We start from the raw sequence: 16,103 nt of genomic DNA, 5'->3' as shown, positions 1-16,103 counted from the left end.
AAACCTTCTACAACTTTCCTTTGCATTCAGGTTTTGTCCCAAGCCATCTTTCCAAACAACCATCTTATTTAGGACAAAATTACCATTTATCTTCCACAAAAATGCATTCCCATCAGTCATTTAGAATTTTGCATTCTTTAGAAACCTTAATCTCCAGTGAAGACTAAGAAATAACCAGTTGTGAACAGCTACATCAGAATTTGTTAGATGGCAAATTTGTGACTCCATTAACCACAAAACATATTTACCAACAGATTTAAATATCCTTCATTTCTTTGCAATAAGAATTCAAAAGCACCAACCTATGCCCAGTAATTAGTGACTTAGCACTTATCCTATTTGGAAAAGACCTAGATGTCCAATGAATTTAATTCCATTTATCATCCAGGTCCAGCGACTTTGAGAGCTCTCTGAACAATTACCCATGCAAACTTTGAGACGGACAATGAACCATCAGTTTGGTCATCTTCTTGCTAACAAACTGCAACAGACATCATATTAGCTTATTTGACTTTCAGCAAACCTCAACAGAGTAAGTTGCACATTCAGTGCTGGTAACTTTAAAGACATGTCTATCTTAATGAAACCTTCAAACTTAACTTAGTTTTAATACTGATGGACATTCCACCTGGGCCCACCCCACTTCCAGTGTTTACCCGAGACACGGGTGGGAGATCCGGAGTGGGAGGTGTGAGGTCCAGGGGGTGCTCTTCTCGCTCCCTGACCATGATGAGAGGAGAAGCCATGGAAGCACCAAGGATGGTCACACAGGCAGCACCCACATTGGTGTGAAATAGGGGAAAGGGAGAAGAGACAAAGTGCTGCCCGAAGGCAGAGAAGGGGTTCTCTGCTTCAGAGTTCGTCAGCTCCAACAGAGGAGCAAACATCATGTTTTCCTACCAACAAGGGGTGAGGGTTTAGGCAGTCCAATCAGGCCAGAGAAGACAGGGAATTTCCCTGAAACAAAGGGAGTCTGGGCAGCTCTTGGAAATATTCCTTAATGTCTCTGTCTCCCTGAGGGAGATGAACCCCAGCTGGCTCTAGTTATAGCCATCAACCCAGGAAATGAGTGAGGGAGAATCCCCCACATCTATTAGGAGGAACAGAGAGAAAGTCAGAGTCCCCTTTGCTAGGGATGGCCTGCGTATCCTCCAGCAACCTGGGTTTACCAGGAGGAGCTTAGTTATATAATTATCATTCACCATGTCAGGAGGGGGTTATTAGCCAGACATACTCAGCAAACACGGTCTGCAGGAGGCCCTTAGGTTGGGGCCCTCGTGTAAAGCAGTGAAGGCCTAGGTATGAGCAATGAAGGTCCCCTAGGTCCATCACACTATTTCCTGTGGAGGAGATCTGATAGATCCCACTGAGGCCACACAGTGTTCCAGGAGCTCAGTCCTTTCCTAAGTTTTGCAATAGTTTCCTTCCAGTGGGTTAAAAGGCACCCCAAGGTAGAGTCTGGGAACTGAAGAAGCCTACTGAGGCCATGCTCCCAGAAAAGTAAAGGTCTATTACCAAATTGCCCCTGACTCCTGGCTGGCATCCCAATTGAGATACACCAGAGCTCCCTTGTGTCAAAAGCAAATGGAGGCATTCCTCAAACAAGACATTGCTATTGACCATGATCTTGCCATCAAAGGCCCTGGAGGGGTGCTGGCATCCCTCCCCTTCCCCATCGCATCCTAAGCTACAGATGGGTACCTGGTGAATAGACTGAAATGTCATGCCATGCCGCGCCACCATCTGTCCTGAAGATTGAGTACTGCCCTGTCATCTTAACCCATGGAAAATACTAGAAAACTTTTACAAGGGGAAATTACTGAGTTTTGTAGCTTTAAGTACTTAGTAGAGGACACTGACAAGAAACAGTAGAGATTGAAGTCCATCATGGTCTAAATGACATTCCCACAGATGTGGTCCTGACAGCCAACTTCCCTAAGAAACTTCCCCTGTTGGATTTTTAATTCAGTTGGGTACTGGTTTCAGCCAGCTCCCAGGGATGAGAGAACAGAGAGCTGGCTGAGGACAAAGCAAAAGGCTGACACCCTGCATTGTCCCTCCACCCCCACTCCTGGGTGGGACATATATGACATTCTTTAGCAATCTCCCAACTATCTTAATGTTAATACCTTGCTTAGAATGGGGGGGGGGATGACCTTGACAATGGTAAGGCCTCTGGTTTCCAGTATCTTATACGTCCTCTTTAGCATATGAAAGTTCAATTGAAACTTCCCTTTTTCCTTACCTTCCCAAACCAGGTGGTATTTAACCTGCCACACCTCACGACCTGGGGAAGCAGCTTTTTTTGCCTACAGGTCCTGCCCCCATGCTTTAATAAACCACCATTTTGCACCAAAGATGGCTCAAGAATTCTTCCTTGGTTTTCGGCTCTGGACCCTACCCCACTAAACTTCACCTCTATTCTAAACCTTCATTCCCTGTGGAGGTCCCATGGCCAGAAACAGCCAGACCAGGGATGTGGAGGGGATCACTTTAGATCAATCAGGAGGAAACCGCACACTGCAGTTAAGATTGGCAGCAATCCTGATGACTTAGGTGGCTGTCCCATGCCCAAGACAGACAACTTTGTATAAGACCAGGAGTAAAGGGGCGCCTGCTCAGTCGTTAAACATCTGCCTTCAGTTCAGGTCATAATTCCAGGGTCCTGGGATTGAGCCCTGCATGGGGCCCCTCGCTCAGCAGGAAGCCTGCTTCTCCCTCTCCCATTCCCCCTGCTTGTGTTCCCTCTCTCACTGTGTCTCTCTCTGGCAAGAAAGAAAGAAAAAGAAAGAGAGAAAAAGAAAGAAAGAACCGGAATAGAGAGAGGACATCAATTTCTGGGTTTTATTACCATTCCGGTCAGGGTACTCACTTCCAGCCAAAAGACAGGCTTTCTCTCCCCATAGAGCAGTCATGGGCTAGAGGATTACAGCCTGAGCCATCAACATGCAAGTGTTCCAATAAGACCACACTCCTTGAAAAGCCCCTGAAATGAGAGTGAAGGAAGAGGAGAGAAGTACTCACCAATTTTGCACCGAAGCTCAGCGTCCAGATGTAAAGACTGAAAGCCCCACATTCAGGCACCAAACGATGAAGGTTTAGAATGTAAGTGAGGGTTAGTGGGGTGGAGTCCGGAGCAGATGACCAAGAAATAACTGAGACATCTTTAGTGCACACTTGTGGTTTCTTAAAGCACAGGGACAGGACCCTTGGGCAGAAAGAGCTCTGCACTGGGATTATAACTGGGAGACTGATTCTAAACTATGGGTTTGTGGGAGGTAAGGGAAAAGGGAGATTTCTAAAGAACTTTCCTATGTTAAGGAGGACCCACAAGAAATGAATACCAGAGGCCTTGCCATTTTCAAGGTTTTTCCCTCTAGCAATGTATTAACATCAAGATAGTTGGGGGAGATTCCTGGAAGAGTGTCCCCCATGTCGTCCCCCCCCAGGAGTGGGGGGCTGGGGGGAGTGTGCAGGTGTCAGCTTGTGCTTTGTTCTCAGCTTGCCTTCTGTTCCCCATCAATAGTGGAATATGATTCCAAAGGGTCAGAAACAAAGTTTTCATTTTGTTTTCCATATAGTCGTTCTCTCATTCTGCCTAATGATACTGCATGGTGTGTTTTCACAGAGCAAACCTCAAAGATAGTCTGTGCTCCAAGTAATGTGATAAATTAAGTGTCTTGGGAGATGTTTTTTATAAGATTTTATTTATTTATTTGACAGAGAGAGATCACAAGTAGGCAGAGAGGCAGGCAGAGAGAAAGAGGAGGAAGCAGGCTCCCTGCTGAGCAGAGAGCCCATTGCGATGCTGGATCCCAGGACCCTGAGATCATGACCTGAGCTCAAGGCAGAGGCTTTAACCCACTGAGCCACCCAGGCGCCCCTTGGGAGATTTTTTTTTATAGAACAATGTAGCTTGTCACTTCCTCAGATGAGTACATGGTACCAATAAAATGTTCTTTTGGCCTCCCTGAGTTTGGCAGCACTGCACACTCATACTTCCCACGGGTCAGTTCCTCATTTGGAACTAATTAGCATCACACAACGTGATGGGTGATACAGACAAAATTGGTGGGAGTAAAATAAGTCAATAAACATTTACTATTAGAACCATGTTAAAAATATGATAAGAGTGATTCTGTCCCATAAAAGCCATAAAGGAGATGTTCATTGTCCTGAGAGATCTATGAAAAGTTGCTGTTATTTCTTTTTTTCTATGTTCCTGTATACCAAAGTAAAATGGGAGTCATACAAAATTTGTTGGAATCATTGGCAAACGTATTCAGAGAAGGAGAATGTAATACTTCATTATACAGTTTGCAGTATGTGTGTGGGGATTTTCTAAAAATAGTTCACTTAAAAATATTCAGATAGTGATCTATGGTTTTTTGACTAGTGTAAATGTCATTAAAATCCCAAGGAGTGAGAAGAAACTGCTTTGTAAAATTCCCAAGTATCTAAGAAGTAGTGGTCATCCTTACATACCACGGTCATCAATAGAAAATCATACCATAGTATGTACAGAAAGTCACCCAGAGATCATGAAATTCAGTTTTCTGTTCCTGTTAGCATGTTGCCTCTCTCACTCAGCAAGGGACATGAGACATTCTACTCAGGGTAAAACAACAGGGATGCATTTTTTTCCTTGACAGCCTCTCCACTCCTATAGCATTAATGGCTATATGCTGACACAAAGCCCATTACCTGACATTTAACAAGTATTTGGAGATTATAAAAGCAAATTAGGTATTCTGTTAAACACGAATTTCTTTGGTTAAAAATAACACACTTATTTCTACAATTATGTGCCAAGTATGAGTGTTACAAAGTTCTTGTTTAAGCCTTTTTAAATTTAGTGTAAATATACCTTCCAATCACTTTTGACTCGGGTAGTTCATTATGGCATCACCATGACTGACTGATATTTATGGCCTGGGTGAGTGATCAGTAATAATTTACTACCTTTTGGTTAAGAGTCAAATGTTGAGGCATATAGAAGGAAACCACATGTTCCATTTTGTTTCATTTTTAACTACAGTTGCACTTTTTTCTCCATCTTGATCCCCTTTACTCTAAGTAGATTATATGTCATTTAGCATCATGCCTTCAAAGCATTTCATCAAATTTAGCCAGAAGCAAATTTCAAGTTTATTAATTCTCAAAGGAAAACTCCATTTAGGACCTACTCTGTGCCAAGGAAAGCTCCATTTAGGACCTACTATGTGCCAAGTACTTTTCTTGCTCTGGGGATTGGGTGGAGAACAAGACCAGCAGACTTCTCTTGGGACTAACATTCTTGCTCTTTGAGTGTGCCTATTTGGTTTTCTCTTGAGGTCAGGGAAGTTACTATTTTTTAGCTAACTCTGATAGCCTGCCCAATTGTTTGTTTGTTTTTTTTTTAAGATTTTATTTATTTATTTGACAGAAATCACAAGTAGGCAGAGAGGCAGGCAGAGAGAGAGGGGGAAGCAGGCTCCCTACTGAGCAGAAAGCCCAATGTGGGCCTCGATCCCAGGACCCTGAGATCATGACCCGAGCCGAAGGCAGAGGCCCTAAACCACTGAGCCACCCAAGTGCCCCCAATTCTTTTCTCTTCCTGAAAATCTGAGCATCATCTTATTTGGTTTTCAGATTTTTTTCTCCAAACCTCATCTTTTCCTTCATGTGTTTTATATCATTCTTGATACTTTAAAATATTATTTCCACTTGATTTTATGAGACAAGAGGTTTTGTCCCACCATTTATGGATTTGAATTTGTTATTCTGGTAGACATTTTTCAGTTACCGTAATGTGCCGGATGGGATGTGATGTGCTTCATTTTCTACAAGGAAGACAAAGACCTTTCCCCTGAGGCCTGGCTGGGCAGTGAGAGCATCAAGGGGAAGCTCAGAGCTTTCCCAAACCCAGAAGTAGCCCCAGGCCCCAGCCCAGGAAGCTGGTAATTCCTTATCTCTCAGAGGGCTGGTCAAGCTCCCTTGAACAGCACTCTCCAGACTCTGCTAGAGGGAAAGAACAGCACCAGCTCTTCCATGGAATGTGCTCCAAGCTCCATGCCTGCCCCGCTCCCTGAGGTGATTGGCTCAGACGTGACAGAGAAATGTGTGTACATCTGCGTGAGTATGTGTTCAGTGCCATGTCTTCCCAGAACTTCTGTGGGAGACACCAGAGTACTATTTTTTTTTTTTAAGAGAAATCTCACCACACAACTTTCTCTTATAGAACATAGCAGTAGAATCTCACTGCCATTAAGACTTTGCATCCTTGTGCCCTCAGAGTATGTATTATTTCTAAATCTTTTCTGCCCTTTTCCTGTCAGCCAATTATACTGGACTGGACAGACTGCTTTCAGGTCTGCATACCACATTCCTTCTCACCTCAGAGCCCACTACTCTGTTTTCCCCTCTGCCTATCATTCCTCTCTCTCTTCCTTTCATTTGGCTCCTGCTTACTCAACATTTCCCCCTCTTCCTTCTTTCCTTCAGTGTGTGCTTATGGAGTACTGTCTTGTGCTAAGGGCTAGTGATACTCTGAGGATCAAAATTAATATAGTTTAGGTCTTTGAGGAGTTTTCAGCTCACTAGGAGGAGCAGACCAAAAAATATATAAATATATAAATTTTATCATAAATTCAATGAAAAAAATGATATATTTGTCTACAGAGACACAGTTAACTGAGTGTAGGGGTTGAGATAATGAACTCTGTTTAAGAAATTTTCACAACTACAACATTTTCCGTATTTAATGATTGGAATTATATCTAATTTAGATATAAATTACTATCATTTAGTTTACTTCTCATACCATCATTTTTTCTTTTTCTTTTTTATTTATTTATTTATTTTTTAAGATTTTATTTATTTATTTGACAGAGAGAGATCACAAGTAGGCAGAGAGAGAGGAGGAAGCAGGCTCCCTGCTGAGCAGAGAGCCCGATGCGGGACTTGATCCCAGGACCCTGAGATCATGACCTGAGCCGAAGGCAGCGGCTTAACCCACTGAGCCACCCAGGTGCCCCATTTTTTCTTTTTAATATTCACTACTTAGGATATATCCCGAGCCAGTTAGAAAGACAAATTGCAAACAGCAAATTGCAACAGCATGGTCAAAAATGAATTGTGTTATTTTTCCACACCTTCCCATTTTTGTCTGCCAGGTGACTTTGCAGTCCTGTCTACTAAGAGTCTACAGCATTTCTCTGCCTCATGGATGCAGAGTACATGGGTTAGTAAGTGGTTTGTTATGTAGCATTGTTTGTGACAATAACTGACAAAAACTGTAGATACTGCCAAGTCCCTTCTGTAATTTAGAAAACCTCTTCGTGTATTCTGATCTTCAGAATAAGAAGGCATTACGTCACAAACATTTCTTTTGTGGTATAATACAATGAGAATTACAAATTGCTTGTTCAAAATAATTATGGATTCACATTTTTAGTCATAGGAAACTCAACTGCAACCTCCCACTATGTCCCCCAAAGTATGAGTTACTGGTAAAAAGGAAGCTAAACTACTGATTGAAATAGAGACATCCCTGGGGCACCTGGGTGGCTCAGTGGGTTAAGCCTCTGCCTTCAGCCCAGGTCATGATCTCAGGGTCCTGGGATTGAGTTCCTCATCGGGCTCTCTGCTCAGCACAGAGCCTGCTTCCCCCTTTCTCTCTGCCTGCTGCTCTGCCTACTTGTGATCTCTCTCCCTCTGTCAAATAAATAAATAAAATCTTTAAAAAAGTGACTTAAAAAAAGATTTTCATGGTTTAATCAGTGAACAGTAATTAAAGTATTTATTCAGTACTGGCATAAATTCTGTGCCTGAAAAACTAGAATGCATCATTTAAGAAAAATTGATAGCTGCCTCCTTTTAATTCATTAACCCTTCATTTACAAAAGAAAATTAATGAATGGGGCAGCACTAATCACAACATAGATGCTTCTGATTATTCCTATAAAAAGGTTTCATATATGACAGTTTTCATGACTTAAGATTTGAGATACCTATCGCAAGTTCTTAGCAATCTGGCCACACAGAAACTGAAACCTTTACAGTCTGAGTTTCATCACCCCTCTAAGACTCCCATGAACACAGTTCCTGTTTATTGTTCCCTTTCCTTTCCATGCCATTAGTAATTCCATGCCACTGTGAATTTGTTCTGTATTTTTGCTTTCTTTGTCTCATTTACCGTAGGAAAGCTCCACCTCCCTGACACCACATTAGGTTTTGTACCATTATTTCGTTAAATTGCCCACCTCAGTATGCCCATCTTCAGAGTTATCCCTGGGCTTTTCCAACAAGCCTAAGGCAAGAGTATGCTATTAAAATACCTTTTCTTGCATCACTGATTATTTTTATAAACAACAGTTTAATTATTTGTTTTAACTGAAATTTTACTTTTTCCTCTAGCTCTCTTCACAGGAGAGTATTATGCTCATGGTTTAATCTTTTTAAACTGGTTTAAACTTTCCTATATATCCTACAGCAATGTCAGCTGTAGTCATGTTGTAAATTATGTCCCTAGTATTTATTTATCCTCTAATTGGTAATTTGTGCATTTTGACATCTTCCTCCCATTTCTCCTCCCCACAAAACTCTGCCTCTGAAATTCTCAAGTCTGATCTCTTTATGTATGTTTAATTACTTGTGTATTTAGATACATCTATATTTAGATCCCACATAAGAGATTATACTGTATTTGTCTATCAATCATACAGTATTGCTCTTTCTCTGTCTGGCTTATTTCACTTAGTACAACGCCTTGAAGGTCCATCTACGTTACTGAAAATGGTAAGATTTCCTGGTTGTGTGTGTGTATGACACTGAATCATATTCCACCGTTTATGTATAGACCACAACTTCTGTATCCAATCATCCATCAGTGGACATTTAGGTTGTTTTCAAGTCTTGGCTACTGTAAACAATGCAGCTGTGAACATGGGGGTGCAGCTATCTTTTGAAGTTAGTGTTTTCATTTCCTTTGGTTATATTCCCAGGAGTGGAATTGTTGGATCCTAGGGTAGTTATATTTTTAGTTTTTTGGATCCTCCATACTGTTTTCCATAGTGGCTGCCCGAGTTTACAGTTCTACCAACAGTGCACTAGGGTTCTCTTTTCTTCACATTCCTGCTGACATTTCTAATCTCATCTTTCTGATAATGGCCATTCCAACAGGTTGAGGTGATAGATCATTCTAGTTGAACTTGAACACCTTTACATGTACCCACTGCCTGAAAGGCACCTGAAAGTCACTTTATCCGAAAGTGACTAAATCATTGAAAATAGGTTTTATGCTTGTGAAGACTGTGGGATCCTATGTTGGCAGGTTAAACTACACAACTGACCCTTGAACAATGGGAGGGTTAAGGTCACTAACCCCTGTAAAATTGAAAATCCAAGTGTAACTTTTGACTCCCTAAACACTTAATTACTAAAAGCCTGTGACAAGAAGCCTTATGGATAACTTATGGATAACTTAAACAGTCTATTAACACATATTTTGTAGGTTATGGCTGTTCTATATTGCATTCTTATCATTCTTAAGGTAAGGAAAATCTTAAGAAAATTACAAGGAAGAGAAAAGATACATTTACAGTAATGTACTCTATTGAAAAAGCTCACACATAAGTAGACCTATGTGGTCCAAATCTGTTGCTCAAAAGTCACCTGTTTTTTTTTTCCTTTCTTTTAAAACACAGCAAAATGGAAAACTGCTAGCAAATTTAGATCTTTTATAGAAAACAAAAATGCTAGCTTCCCTTTACATGTTTAAGGTAAGGAGTAGTATGAGTAAATTTTTAAACCTGTGATTACTATCTATTTTTTCTTCAATCTAGATCTCTGTAATATGTCAACGTGAAAAAAGGAGTACAAAACAAACACTTTTTGAGACACAGCAGAACTTAGGTAATCAAATGTGAGTTGACTTCCTAAGTCATCAGTGACTTGACACTGAATCTCGATGGATGACAGATCTTCGGAGCAGCAGCTCATTTGGAATTAGTTATAAAGGCATTTCACCAGTGCCATAAGGAAAGTAATTGCATGACTGTGACCAAACCTTGAATTCCTCATAATGTCATCTCTTTCAGTGTAACTATCTATCTACCAGTGACTTTTCTGCAGCCACACATATTTTTAGCTTGAAGGGAGAATTAGTGATACCCCATCTGTCAACTAACACCCAGGAAAAATCAAGAGCTCTGTGCAGAAGGTTGGGTTTTGCAATGATGATGACAAATTTTCTCAGAACCATGGACAGCACCAACCACCTTATTACCCTGCTGTGAATTACAGACAATCTCTGCCAGTAATAGTGCCAGACCATTTTCATGTAACTACTCAACAGATACAAGAGATAGAAATGTGGAACATGGTTCCTGCCAGTGAAACCAGAAATGGACAAAATAATAGGTAAGATGACTTTTATTTCTTGCAGAGCTCTTTCTCCCTGTGATTCTCCCCAGACTCCCAACTTACATTGCCTGTCTTAAATTGTTCTAAAAACTCAAAAAAAAAAAAAAAAAAAGAATCTCTTGCATATTCCTTTTTAATCACCAAACACCTCCCTTTCTCCTGGAAACTGCAGCCTTGCCTCTGTAGTCTGGACTGACTGCCATCTCTAGATCTGCTACTGCAGGGGACTGGGACTCTCATGTCATTTCCTTTTTCACCTTTTATTTATGGTTTATTTCGTTTTAATGCTAAAACATCTAAGTAACATTCTAGGACCAGATATGTGGAAAGAAGTTTTCTGATGTCTGAAATTCTTTTCTATTCTAACTCAAAGTAAATTGAAAATACTGAGTAGTGAACAGCTGGTTTAAAAATCATCTTTCAAAATTAAAAACAAAACAGAACAAAAAACAAAGTCACTCCTTTGTCATCTGTTATCCAGTGTTGCTGATGAGAATACCAATGCTAATTAAGTGACCCCTGCTTTGCAGGTAACTATTTCCTCAGCCTCTTCTGCCTCCTCACTCTCCTTCATCCCGACAAATTAAAAAAAGGGAAAAAAACAACTTCTAAATGTCTTTAGTTTTTCTTCAGTTCCACAACTCTTCATCACAGCACTGGGATTTCTATTTTCATGGGTTTGGGATGCTTCTTCAATATGAAGACACGTTTTTTCACTTTGCCCTTGTGAGAAGCCCTGTCAGATTGATGTTGGACAGTCTCAGTGGATATTCTCTGTGTCACCTTCCTCTTGTGTACTCTGTGTCATCCATTTCTCTTTTCTTGGAATATTATCCATTGCCCTTTTTACTAATTGCTATTCAGCAAAGATACTTTCATTTCTTCTCCCCTTCCAATACCTCTCCATCTCTCACTTTTGGTGAACAGCATCACACTCCATTACATGCTTTTTCTGAAGATACATTCATTCGAGAAAGACTTTGCTTATCCATCTTGTTCTCCTGCTCTCCCTCTGCCAGGTTTTAGGCTTTCCTCGAATCTTTGTCAGCCTTGACCATATGTTTATATTTTTTAATGGATTTTATTTATTTATTTGAGAGAGAAAGAGAATGAGCATGAGAGGAGAGAGCTCAGTGGGAGAAGCAGACTCCCTGCAGAGCAGGGACCCCCCCCCCCCAGTGTGGGACTCAGGATCATGACCTAAGCAGAAGGTAGATGCTTAACCAACTGAGCCACCCAGGTGCCCCTATGTGTTCATATTTAACAAGGAGACCATGGGAGCACAATCCAGGAGTGCAGTGTACTGTGTTGGGGTGGACTAATGAAGATTCAGTGTTTCCCTGTGTGAATGGCAGGCTTTTAAAGTACAGCTGTCTAAGTGCTGGTATGTGAAAAACTTTCTACCCCAGAGCCATTCATTTCTCTGTTTCCCTGGGTAGCAGAGTACAGTTTCCTATGTGGAAGACATTTTGTCAGTACTAGAGGGGAGAAGTCTATTGTTTGAAACACTGTTTCACTCATATTTAGGTTTCCTTTCATGTCTCACATCTGTCCCAAGTTATTACCAGCTTCTCAAAATACTGATCTCCAAGGTTATCCATGGGACAATGTCTTACTTTTGTCTCAATACTACTGTGTCCGAATCCAGGCCAACTCTTGTTCTTCTCCCAGTTATTGGTTAGTCCTTACTGATCTGTTCTCTGGGACTTAAAACCGTGTTGAAATGTTTTGCCTACTACTGGCACCCCATTTCTTCTTCTTTTTTTTCTTATGAAATTATACCCTTTCAATTCATTTATTTTTAATTTAGTGTATCTTCAGAAAAAGGGAAAAGATACATATGACCAATTTTTCTTTTTGATAAGCCTTACTGTTTGAAAATTAGTGCACAACTTGGCAGAGAAAGAATGTATAGCTTCTGACTTTTCAGATCTAATATTATGGGGCTTCAAATTATTTTTCTTTATCTAAATATACTTGGAGTTCTTAAAGAAATGTGAAACCACACAATTACCTAAATATGACTGGCACTGGCATGGAATGGGTTATTTCAAAAGTTAAGGTAGGATTGTGTGAATGACTGTATAAAAGTGTGTGTGTGTGTGTGTGTGTGTGTGTTTTCAAGCCTGGAGTATCTAGTACTTTAGGTTCTTCTGATAATTTTATTCAGCATATTATTCAAAGTCTTAGCCACAGCAGTTAGGCACAAGAAATAACAAGTATCCAAATCAGTAAAGAATAAATAAAACTGTCACTATTTGCAGAACCTATGATTTGATATTTAGAAAACCCTAAAGACTTTACCAAAAAAGTGAGAACTTATAAACAAATTCAGTAAAATTGCAGAGCACAAGATCAATACACAAAAATCTGTTCTGTTTCTCTCCATTATTTATAAACTACCAAAGGAATTAAGAAAATAATTCCATTCACAATTGCATCAAAGGAATAAAATATCTACGAATAAATTTAACCAAGGAAGTGAAAGAGCTGTCTCCTAAAATATGTATACAGTTGATAAAGAAATTAAAAATAAAATGAAAGACACTCTGTGCTCATATATTGAAATAATTCAGATTTTTAAAGTGTCTATATTACCTTTAGCCATCTAGAGATTAGATGAAATCCCTATAAAGTACCAGCAGCATTTTAAAACCAAAATAGAACAAATAATGTTAAAATTTGTCTGGAGCAACAAAGATCCTCAATAGCCAAAGCAATCTTAAGAAGGAACAAAGCTGGAGGCCTCCTGCTCCCTGATTTCAAACTATAATACAAACCTACAGTAATCAAAACAGTATGTTGTTAGCAAGAAAACCAACATATAGAGCAATGGAACAGAATAAAGAGAAATACAGTTATCCACCTATGAGAACTTTTGTAAAGAAGACCAGAATATAAAATGTAGAAAGAATAGTCCCTCCAATACATAACATTTGGAAAACTAGACAGCAATATGCAAAACAAACACACACACACACAGACACATATGCACAAACACAAGCAAATCAGACTACTCTCTAATACCATACACAAAAATCAACTCAAACTTGGTTGAGGATTTGAACCTAAGACTTGAACCCATGAAACACTCATTAAAAAAAAAAAATCCTAGGTGGTAAATTCCAGGACACTGATCTTAGTGATGATTTTTTAAAAATGTGACTCCAAAAGCAAAAGAACAAAAGCAAAATACAAGAGTGGGACTAGATCAAACTAAAAAGCTTCTGCACAGCAAAGGAAACCATCAAATCAAAAGGCAACTGACTGCAGTAATTTCTCCCAGTCAATTCCTGTATCTTACTAAGGGGCTAATATCCAACATATATGTATTAAAAAACTCATACAATTCAATAGAAAAAATCTGATTAAAAAATAGGCAGAGGATGTGAATAGACATTTTCCCAAAGAAGAGGTACAAATGGCCAACATGAAAACATGCCAAAATCACAGATCATCATGGAATTGCAAATAAACACCACAATGCCGTATTAATGCCATACCTATCAGAATGGTTACTATTGAAAAGACAAGAAATAAGGGGACATCTGGGTGGCTCAATCACTTAAGTGTCTGAGTATTGATTTTAGCTCAGGTGATAATCTCAGGCTTGTGAGATCAAGCACCATTTCAGGGGTGGTGTGGGGCTTGGATCCCACTTTAGATTCTCTTTCTTCCTTCTCATCCTCTGCACTACCCCCCACCCCTGCAAGCAAGAAATAACAAGTGTTGGCACAAAGAGAAGGAAACTTTTGTGCAATGTTACTAGAAATATAAATTGGTAGAGCCAATATGGAAAACATTACAAAGGTTCCTCTAAAAATTAAAAATAGAACTACCATATGATCCTGCAATTACACTTCTGAATATTTATCTGAAGTAAATAAAGACACTAATTTCAAAAAGATATATGCACCCCTATGTTTATTGCAGCATTATTTATAATAGCTAAGATATGAAACAACCTAAGTATCCATCAATAGATGAATGCATAGAGATGAGGTAAAGGGATGTGTGTGTGTGTATGTGTGTATATATGCATATATATACACACATATATACATACACATCTATTATATTTATATACATATACATTATATATAATGGAATACTGTTTTTTGTGTTTTATATATATAGGAATATATATAAGAAATATTAGGAATACATATATACATACTATAGATCTATGGATGGATGTGGAGGTATTTAGGAATACTACTCAGCCATAAAAAGAATGAGATCTTACTATTTGCAACAACATGGATGAAGCTTGAGGGTATTGTGCCATGTGAAATAGGTCAGAAAGAGAAAGAGAAATCCATATACTACTACTTTTATGTGGAACCTAAAAAACAAAACAAATGAACAAAATCAAACAAAACTCATGGATACAGAGAACCAGAAGTGTGGTGCCAGAGGAGAGGAGGGAGGGAGGTTAAGTGAAATGAATGAAGGGAGTCAAGAGGTTTCAGTTCTAGTTATGAAATAAGTAGGTCCTGGGGATGTAACTCTTTTTTTTATGTGTTACCAGCATAAGCTTTTTTTTTCTTTTAAAGATTTTATTTATTTATCAGAGAGAGAGGGGGAGAGAGTGAGCACAGGCAGACAGAATGGCAGGCAGAGGCAGAGGGAGAAGCAGGCTCCCTGCTGAGCAAGGAGCCCGATGTGGGACTCGATCCCAGGACGCTAGGATCATGACTTGAGCCGAAGGCAGCTGCCCAACCAACTGAGCCACCCAGGCATCCCCTGGAGATGTAACTTTATAGGATGGTGATTAGCATCAGTAACATTGTATTTCATTGCATATTTGAAAGTTACTAAAGGTAAATCTTAAATGCTGTAATCATAAACAAATGTTGTGTATCATTGTATGAAGACTGATAGTAACTACTTACTGTTGTAAACACTTTGCAGCTTATATAAATCCTGAATCATTATGTTGTATAGCTGAAACTAATATACTGTGATGTCAATTACACCTCAAAAAAATTCATAAATTTTTGGTGAAATTAAAGAAAACTTCGGTTTCTGTAGCAAAATACTGCTTGGGAAAAGCAAAGGTAGAAATTGACTTACTCTTTCTGTTCTTATATCTAGAAACAAAATGCCTGTGTGGAAGGACTGTATTGATATCAGTATTTCTGCTATACTGCCCAGAGTTTGTGGCACAAAATGTTTCAACTGTTGAAAATAAGGGGGGGAGGGTTTGAGGGGTAGAGAGGGGGACCCTTGCATTACAATAGAGAACTACTTTCTTCATAGATGTTGGGGTCAACAATCCTTGATGATAAACTGAAAAACAATTCTAGGTAATGCCATAAAGTTGCTATTTCTCAAGAACCAGCTCACTTGTGCACATTTAACAATGGTGTGAAATGTGGACAAAGAGAACATAAATCCTCTGCTAAGAAATCAAAAGGTGTAGCAGAGGAAGACTTTGCAGCAGGATGCTTTAGCCAAAAGGGGCATTGCAGGAATTTTCAAGAAAATGGGACAGGTTTTGCTTAGTGCTTTGAAGATAGAGTCAGTTCAAAAACTATAAGTAGAAAGAGTTCAGGGTCCCCAGAAAAAGAAAAAGGAGACATAGTTTCTGTGATACAAAGTCATTTTAGGCTCCCAGCTATTTTCTGCGATCTATACTCTACTTGCCCAAGCACATGTGTTGCAGAACTAGGAAGTGTCAGAATTACCAAAAAAAA

Source organism: Mustela nivalis, assembly GCF_964662115.1.
Source record: "Mustela nivalis genome assembly, chromosome: 3".
In the NCBI taxonomy this organism is placed as follows: Eukaryota; Metazoa; Chordata; class Mammalia; order Carnivora; family Mustelidae; genus Mustela; species Mustela nivalis.
Note: the sequence above shows the minus strand (reverse complement) of the source record.